The 7,897-nt window shown below is 40.3% G+C and overlaps 1 long non-coding RNA gene across 1 annotated transcript; it reads left to right on the forward strand.

Moving 5' to 3' along the window:
- Positions 1-3,213: 3,213 nt before the first annotated feature.
- Positions 3,214-7,507, forward strand: LOC121334118. The gene is made up of 3 exons (XR_005952409.1): positions 3,214-3,370; positions 6,131-6,230; positions 7,299-7,507. It is a non-coding gene; the product is annotated as an uncharacterized LOC121334118 (long non-coding RNA).
- The last annotated feature ends 390 nt before the right edge of the window (positions 7,508-7,897 follow it).

The raw sequence follows: 7,897 nt of genomic DNA on the forward strand, positions 1-7,897 counted from the left end.
ATAGCATGCTCCGGCCGCGGCGCCGGGCGCGGGGCCTGGCGGTGTCGCTCGGGACACCCGGCCCCCGACCCCGCCGGGACACCCGGCCCCCGACCCCGCCGGGACACCGCCGGCCCGCCCACCCTGCGCGCGTTGACGGCGGGGACTGCAGTTCTAGGCTTGTGGGGGCGGGAAAGCTCTTTCATAACAGACGGGTGCGGCGTCTGCAGTGCCCCGTCCGTCCTCTCGGGAGACACCCTGTGTTTACAGAATGTACGGAGTCATTGTACAGCTTGGAAAAGACCTCTGGTTCCAGCCTATGACCGAATATCACCATGTCACCTTGTGGTGCTGAGTGCACATCCAGTCTTTCCTTAAACAGTTCCAAGGACAATGACTCCGCCGCCTTCCTGGGCAACGTATTCCAACATCTAATCACCCTTCCTGTGAAACAATTTGAAACAATGTTTTGTGAAGTGTTTTGTGAAATTTTCCTCTCTTCCTGTCACTGGTTTCCTGGGAGAAGAGCCCAACCCCCCCCTGCCACAATCGCCCTTCAGGCAGTGGTAGAGGGTGATAAGGTCACCCCTGAACCTCCTTTTCTCCAGGATAAACACCCCCAGCTCCCTCAGCTGCTCCTCACAGGACTTGTGCTCCAGCCCCTGCCCCAGCCCCACTGCCCGTCCCTGCACTCTCTCCAGCTCCTCAGTGTCTTTCCTGCAGTGAGGGCCCAGCACTGGACACAGCACTGGAGCTGTGGCCTCACCAGTGCCCAGCACAGGGGACAATCCCTGCCCTGGCCCTGCTGGCCACACCATTGCTGATCCAGGCCAGGATGCCATTGGCCTTCTTGGCCACCTGGGCACAGCCTGGCTCATGTTCAGCTGCTGTCACCAGCACCCCCAGCTCCTTTTCCACTGCAAAAACTTGACTGGGGTTTTGCCCCATCAATGAATGCTTTCCAGCCTCACTGCAAAATAGGTGCGCCCATCAAACAAACTGAAACAAAGGCAAGAAAGATCAAGCCCACACTTAATTTTCAATAAACAGTTTCAGTTTTTAAAACTACATTTTAGCACGTAATTACTTAAAATGCAGAAGTACAGATGTAAAAATACATTATGTAATCCTGAAACTAAATACCTTTGACTAGATAAGTGAAGCACTTGCTCCAACATTTTGTCCAGCTTTTAATAATACTCTTAGTGAACTTCATAAATAATAAAGAGTTTACATATATGAAGGAAAAATGTGAGCTTTCCTTTTAACAATATCTTGCTACTATCTGACAGTCAATCATCAAATATTTTGTGTTGTCCAATTATAAAAGTGCTACATTTTACTATGTTTCCCTAGCCTTCTTCATGTCTTTACCTGCCTGGAAAAAGCTAATACCTCAGTGTCTATCCTAGTAATGAAAAACAAACTCACAGTATTCAGAATTTTGTCAACTTGAATTTTTTGAAAGAATAATTGACTAAAGACATTTTCCCATTTTGAGGCCATACGCTGTTCATTCTGTCATTGCCTGTGTTCCACCAAAATACCTAAAAAGCCAAGCAAGCAAGCAAGTAAAAACTCACCAAACCTCCCCCTCCCCTCATCCCCAAATATAAAGTGTCATTTACTGGAGTACTTTAGAAGTGAAAAGCTGTCTACTTACAGACAGAGTTATTTTTGCTGTGTTCTGTCTTATGTCTTATGAAATAGTTGCCAAACAGGTTAAAAACAAGCAAAAAAAAAAAAAAAAATAGAACATAAAAAGAATTGTGTTTTCTTTCCAAAATGGTTTGATTTATATAAGAAATCAGTGTTTTGATTGGATATGTATTGGTGTTCATTCCTGCATGGTTGATATTCAGACACAAGTTTTTATCAAAGGAACAGCCATGTTAAGAATACCAAAAGTATTCTGGTAGCTAACCTGCTTCATGCCTTAAGTGAAATACAACACTTTCCATGTTGTCAGCTTTGGGACTGAAAAAGGCTTGTGAGATTAAGACAACACCTTCTTCAGATCCTTTGCTTGCTTGGTCCTCACTTCTCCTCTTCAATCCCCAGCTGTGATTTAAGTGTTGCTTTTTTTCATACCTAGTCAAGTGTGCAGGTACATCAGCCCTTAATAGTGAAGGAGATGTCACTGAGACTTCAAGATGTCTCCTGTAAAAAAAAAAAAAAAAAAAAAAAAAAGAGAGCCCCAAAAACCTAAGGCAGAAAGAAAAAAAAAAAAAAAACAAAAACAAAAAAAAAACCCAAATGGTTGTATGTTGACTCATCTGATAAAGGAAGTGGTATTTTTCCTTCCTGTGCTTCAGGCACTGCGGCAGCTGACTTTAGCTGTATCCATTTTAAAAGCTATGTGTAGGTGCAGTGACTGTTTTTTCTCCCAGAAATTGTTATCCACTCTTTCTGTAAGTATCCAGTGAAATTGGTTTTGACCTTAGCAGTTGCTGAGATGAAAGAGGTGTGTTTCTGTTAATACAAAGCTGGAAAAATAGAAGCTGCTAGAAAGGTTAAAAAGGGTAGTGACACACACTTCTCTTGGAATAATTGTAGTCTTTGGTTTTTTATTTCCCCCAGCTTGATTTTTATCATGAAATGTGTAAGGGAGCAGAAGACATCTCTAGAGGTGTTTTTCTTGGCATTTGTTTCTCTCATACCCTACATACTCCCTCCCACTGGGAACTGGTTTGTGAGGAACAGAGATGACAGAGCTTATGGGCAAATAACTGAGAGACTACATGGCCTGGAAGAGGGTTGGGGGGCTGAACCGGTGTGGGGTGCTGCCTCCTCACTGCCCCAGGCAGCCTCTGCCTCTCTGCTGCCTGGACTGGGCTCTGAACAGCTTAATGCTCTTCCCTGCTCCAGGCTGTATTCCCTTGGGCACCAAATCCCCAAGCTCTGTTTTGTAGTTTATGGAGTGGCTGTGCCAGCCTTTTCCTCACACCTTACATGGTGCACCAGTCTGAAGACAGGTGGAAGGATGAGGTGTCTGATTATTTGAGGGAATGGTGAGCTCATTTGCCTTATTTTTTGCTTTTACTTAGAACCTGTTTGGATGAAATCCATGTCCATTTGATATTTCAAGGAGAGTGGACTGGTTCAGGGCTTGCTACCTCTCACCATTCTTCTCAGAGCCTGGGAAATGTAGCATTCAAATTCCTAAAGCTTCACATGAAGGTGCATCAAATATTTTTCTGCACATTTCAATGTTTAAGAAGAAACTGAGTGACACCATAAATTATGTTGAAGCAAAAAAAATGTTTAATTTCATATTCTAGGGACAGTTAAGATAAAATGATCCCTGGTGAGGGAATTCAGGTGGGATTTGTGCTCTTTCAGTGCCTAGCTCTACCTTTTTTTAAAGGCTACTCTTATCAATATGGATGAGGTAAGTGTTTGCTGTTTAGAGACATGCTCTGTTCCTAAATTGGTGGAAGAATAACCGGAAGAGTGTTGTTGTCAAGAGTGCAGTTGATGGAAGAGAGAAAGGCTAGTATGATTTTGTCCTTCAGGGGCATTTGCCACTACAGTTCTGATATTTTGTGTTTGTATATAAATGTATCTCTATTTATACATGCATATATGTATACATGGTGCAAATAAAAAGTAGATTCTGCAGATGGGTACACTGGATTCTGTAGCTTCTTTCTCTCCAAACCACATGCCCTTCTTGTCCTTCTGGTGTGTGTGTGTAAATGTGTATGCTGCTAGGAAACAGGCTAGTTGTAATGATATGCTTGGGAATTATTTTTGTCCTGTGGTATTCCATCAACAATTGCTAACTGCCCTGATATATGTAACTGTGAAACTCGGCTAGCCCAACATCTCCACTTACCTGAAAGCTTGGAACATACTAGAATAAGTAATGTATTGGATATACGTTGTTACTCTGCTTTATTAGCTCCAGGACATATATTATTTATATGGAAAGTTAAAGAAACAGTGCTTGAACACAAGAGAGTTGTTCCTTTGTGTATTTAATATTATTTAAACTAGAGAAATGTCTTTAGATTTAATGAAAAATACAGTATAATCTAAGAAATGTAGATTTGCACAGCAGTGATTGATAAACTTTTATCATTATTAGCAGCTTCAAGATGTTTTGAATTGTGCAAATTTTCTTAAATGGTGACTCTTAAAATAGGTAATATTTATAATAACTTCATATGAATTCTTGGGGGAAGTATCCTGTTGCTGACTCTCTGTGTGTGGGGACACGAGGCTTGACTCCATTTCAGAAGGCTGATTTATTATGTTAAATATTGTATTAAAATGCTACATTAAAACTATACTAAATGAACAGAGAGAACAGAGAGATCAGAAGGCTCAACAAGAATAGAACAGAATAGAATAACAAAATCCTGTGACTGCTCACAGCCTCGGCACAGGTGGCTGTGGTTGGTCATCAATCAAAAACAATCCACATGAACCAATGGAAGATGCACCTGTTGCATTCCACAGCAGCCTCTCCTGAGGCTCCCCAGCTTCTCAGGAGAGGAAAAATCCCAGCAAAGGATTTTTCATAATATCATGGCTACAGTATCCAAGAGAGGAATTTTGGGAGGTTCAAGTGAACTGTATATGTTCATAGAATCACAACCTCAGGTTGGAAGGACCCATAAGGATCAGCGAGTCCAACTCCCTAATGCCCAGCTTGAACTTCCCCTGATGCAGCTTCATTCCATTTCCTCATGTCCTGCTGCAGGTCACCAGAGAGGGGAGATCAGCACCTTCCTCTCCACTGCCTCCCTGTTCCTGGTTAGGAGGGTGCAGATTCCTGTGAGGTCACCCCTCAGCCTTCTGACTGCTGACCATTTTGTTCTCTGGAAAGAAAGCTAATTTGCTTCCAGCAAATTAGTCCTCTGACCAGGGGTTATGAAGCCTGATAATCATTGGAGTTCTTACTGCTTGCTTTGGTTATGAATAGACTCCTAATTTTAAGGGGGGGAAAAAAAAGGGAAAAAAGTTGTGTGGAGGTGGAAGTACTTAGTAACAGAAAAAAAAAAATTAATGGAATTAAAGAAACAGAAAGATTAGATCAGACTTGATCAGACAAGACTCAGAAGTTGTTAGATTTCTTAACTAGCCGATTCCTAACAGTTTTAGAGTTGGTGGTCAAAAATTGTGTTTAAAACTAACAAGGAGAGTAACATGGATGTTAATACAGATGTATTTGGCTAGTTTGAGTTTGTAGCAAATAAAGCAACATAGCATGCTTCAAGTCTTGTAGAAAAGGGCAGAAGTTATAAGACTGCATTTGGTACAGCATCTTAGAATGGCACGGAATTACTGTGATTTCAAAAGTAAGTATTTGCCCTTATTTTGCAAGCATGAATAATTTGTTGAAGAGTACAAGAAGAGTTGGTTATAAAAATACTTGAGTAAAGATAAATTTGTTAAAATGTGTTGCAGAATACTTGGTCCTCCACTTGTCTTTCATCACTGTATTATTTGAAGTAGGTATTTCTGTTATTGAATATAAGCAAAATAAATATTTGTATTTATGCCCAGAAAATATGAAACAGAGGTCTTTATTTACTGCATGTTAGCTTCATATGTTTGTGGTAACTAATAATATCTCTAATAATATCTGATGGTCAATAGTATGGTAATTGCCTTTCAGACACCCTTCAAGTTCAAAAAAGGAGATATACGTTCTGCCTATTTTGCTTCATGGCTTTGCAATCACCAGGGAAGTGGAATAAAACTGAAATTTACTCAGAATAATGCTAAGGAAGTGGAAAATCATTACCAAATTTTTCCTTCAGTTTGTGGGATAAGGGCTATGAAATGATTTCCAGAATCTAGAGTCATATGAAATAATATCGTGGGATTATTCATAATGTCATTATTCATGACATTATAAATGGCAGCATCAAATTCAGTCATCCCTCTTAAAATTAGGCTGTGTAGTCTGAAATATATCCAGGTGAGAGCAATTGATATTCATATTGTCCATGCCAAAAGTAAAATCAGAGAATAAGGGTGATCTGTAATGGAATTTTACCTTTGCGTCAATAGAAGTGAAATATATTTATTTTGGAGAGGCATATGAATGCCAGTGATTAGAAACTGCAAGTGTATCATATTTCTGTTTGCCTGATCTTATATAGCTGTTTGTTCTACCTGCTTTCTATTTTGTTTATAGTTCAGGTGGTGCCCTGACAAAATATGGACCAGCGGCTTTCTTACATCCTGCTACTGGAGCAGTGCGGTACTGGATTTGAAATAGGTTCTGAACACAGAAGGTAATTTAGCAGTTTGATATCTGGTTGTTAAAGTGACATGCACTGAACTTTGATGTTGGAACTGCTGTCTTTTAAAGTGACCTCCCTAGAAGAGGGGAGCATTGAAGACTGACATATAGGAAATTCTTGCTGTTTGAGGGAGATCTGAAGTAATTTCTTTTTAAAAAGGAATTATAAATCTTCTGTGCAATCTTCTATAAGTAATGGTTTATTTGCAACAGGCAGGGAGACCTGGGTTTGTCTATTACATGGTTATTGAACAGAGAAGGGTGTGTACATGGTATACCTTCATCCAGAGGAATGCTGTGCCTGCCACGTCTCATTTTTTACCTTCTGTCAGTGATGGTCTGGGAGAACTTGCTTAAATCAGTCTTCGTCCCAGTCTCCAAATGTTACAGATCACTGTGTTTGTAATTTATGGTATTGTTCCACAGTCTACTTACAGCAAACACAGAAGTAATGTTCTTTGGTCAAACACACTCTTGTCAGTTACTACATGTTCCCATCTTTAATTGTAGTAATTCTAGAGCCTAGTGTGATGGTTTGGTTCACAGCATCAGCTCTCTTGTTTGACTGAGTGCTGCCCATTTCTTGCACAGACCTAGTGTGCAGCTGAATGAAGCTGATCTGAAGCTGATCTGAATGTCTGTAAAATGAGACTGTAGCTTCGTTCTGAAACTGTTATGTGTAGCATCCCCAGAGAGAAACTTTATTTGGGATTTACTGAAGTTTTTTGACTTTATAAGAGGTTTTATACAGTTAATTCCCTTGGATCATAGTAAAATTAAAACCACTTGTATTAATGGTGTTGTATTAATCTACGTTTTATTTAGCACTGAAGCTTTTGTTGTTCTTCTGGGGTTTTGTCTTGAGGGCAAAAAACCCAAACCAACAAATCAACATTCCTGAAAGGATCATGCAATGGATAAGAATAAATGTACATGAGACATAAGGTGTCATGCCTTAGTCTGGCAAGCATTACTCTTGGAAGAAAATTAGCTTTATCATGTCTTCTTGCTCTCTGTGACACTGACTTTTAACTTGTGCTTACACGATTGCATCTTTCAGATTAATGTAGTTGGAACATTCATCTGTGTTAAAAGCCTCCTGACCCCTCTTCCAGTACTACAGTTGGAGGTTCAGCTGTGCAAATCGATGCACTGCCCTTGCTTGAACAAGAAGTCCGTGTTTGTTGTATGTTTGGTGTGGAGGAGGATGTGAGGTGACTGTGGCATTCTGGTTGGTTTGCTGGAAATCTGCTACCTGTGAGTGCAACTGCCAAGAGTACCCTCCTGAGCCTGTGCTCAACTAAATACCCCATCTTCCAAAGTTGTAAGAAAATAAATAAAAACATACTGAATTTGATGACCTAATCTTGTCAAAGATAATTCCTCTGTTACAGTGTGTAACTGTTGAAGTGGCAAGCTATGAAAATGATAATCAAGATTTTACCCTGTGAGGTAAACAAAAAATTTAAGAGTGTTGACAAATTTTCTGATTCGTGTTGTGCATAACTGGCAAGCTAAGTGAAATTCTTCAAGTAATTGCTTGAATTTATTAACAATATAAATGTGTTACAAGCAAAAAACGATCATGTTTATCACTTGGATAAATGATCTAGTCATGTAAATTATACATTCTAAAATTACGGGGGGGGGGGGGGGGGG

The sequence above is a fragment of the Onychostruthus taczanowskii genome, unplaced genomic scaffold (genome assembly GCF_017590055.1).
Source record: "Onychostruthus taczanowskii isolate IOZ18803 unplaced genomic scaffold, ASM1759005v1 scaffold180, whole genome shotgun sequence".
Taxonomy (NCBI): domain Eukaryota; kingdom Metazoa; phylum Chordata; class Aves; order Passeriformes; family Passeridae; genus Onychostruthus; species Onychostruthus taczanowskii.